Raw genomic sequence first — 1,217 nt, 5'->3', positions numbered from 1 at the left:
GGGCCGGTGACGCGGCCGGTAACGGGCCGTTCTGAGTAAAAGCTCCTGGAACATGGAAGTTTGTTTCATCCTGTGGGTCCGCACCTGACAGCCCTCAGTCGGTTCTGACTGAGCGGAATGTTTATGGTGCGTTTACAAATCTATTCCTAGTCAGCAGAGAATGGAAAATACGTGGTTACAAAATCTTACTTTAAAACAAATGTGTTCGTTGGTTTCAGAGGAAGGGAGGGGGGAAGTCACTGACCACCACCTCCTCAGGCCCCGCGCGTCCACCGGAAGCCAGACCCGGGCTTGTCCCCGCGGCCAGGCTCGCCCCCGGCCCTGATGCCCTGACGTTCCTCCTCTCCCTCCAGGATCTGCCAAGGAACGCACCGTGTGCGAATAAACTCAGTCTCTTCCCTGGGACGGACTCATTTTATTGTGTTCTGGTTGCCAAGGCAACCCGGGGCCCAGCGTGGTCCCTCCCGGTGACCGAGAGGTGAGGTGAGCCCGAGAAGCCGCCCCGCAGAGTCGGGGACCAGCGCCCACGGGAGGAAAGGCCAGTGTGGCCATTGGCGCCAAGGAGGTAACGGGCCGTTCTGAGTAAAAGCTCCTGGAACATGGAAGTTTGTTTCATCCTGTGGGTCCGCACCTGACAGCCCTCAGTCGGTTCTGACTGAGCGGAATGTTTATGGTGCGTTTACAAATCTATTCCTAGTCAGCAGAGAATGGAAAATACGTGGTTACAAAATCTTACTTTAAAACAAATGTGTTCGTTGGTTTCAGAGGAAGGGAGGGGGGAAGTCACTGACCACCACCTCCTCAGGCCCCGCGCGGGGGTCGGACCCACGGCCCGGCCGGTGCCCTGATGGGATGGACGCTCCCACTGACCCACACCGGTCGGCCGAATCGATCAGTTCATGGAACGGAATCGGAGGTGCAGGAAGAGACCCAGATCCAAGGATCCATTTTGTCAGATAAACACGTCTCCTCGGGTCATGAGAAAAATGTGCGTGAAATAATAAATGGAGCTGGGCCGTGAGACCAGCAGCGGGTCCGGGAGGAAGTCCCTGCAGCCCGAGCTGTGCGCCCAGTGGTTAGAGCGCGGCCCTGGGGTTGGGGTTCGGTTCCGGTCGGGCGCAGGGTGTGGCGTCTCTCAAGATGTCTCCCTGTCTCTGCCCTCCCCCGCTCTCTCCACAGAAACCAACAGAGAAGCCCTGTCCTGGGCTGAGGGCGGG

The 1,217-nt window shown here is 58.2% G+C and overlaps 1 long non-coding RNA gene across 1 annotated transcript; it reads left to right on the top strand.

Annotated features, from left to right (window-relative positions):
- Window positions 1-6: 6 nt before the first annotated feature.
- LOC107183136 lies at window positions 7-1,057 on the top strand. Its single transcript, XR_001513908.1, has 2 exons — window positions 7-235; window positions 784-1,057. It is a non-coding gene; the product is annotated as an uncharacterized LOC107183136 (long non-coding RNA).
- The last annotated feature ends 160 nt before the right edge of the window (window positions 1,058-1,217 follow it).

This window comes from Myotis davidii, unplaced genomic scaffold (assembly GCF_000327345.1).
Source record: "Myotis davidii unplaced genomic scaffold, ASM32734v1 scaffold552, whole genome shotgun sequence".
Taxonomy (NCBI): domain Eukaryota; kingdom Metazoa; phylum Chordata; class Mammalia; order Chiroptera; family Vespertilionidae; genus Myotis; species Myotis davidii.
Note: the sequence above shows the minus strand (reverse complement) of the source record. Positions and strands in the feature narration are given on the sequence as shown.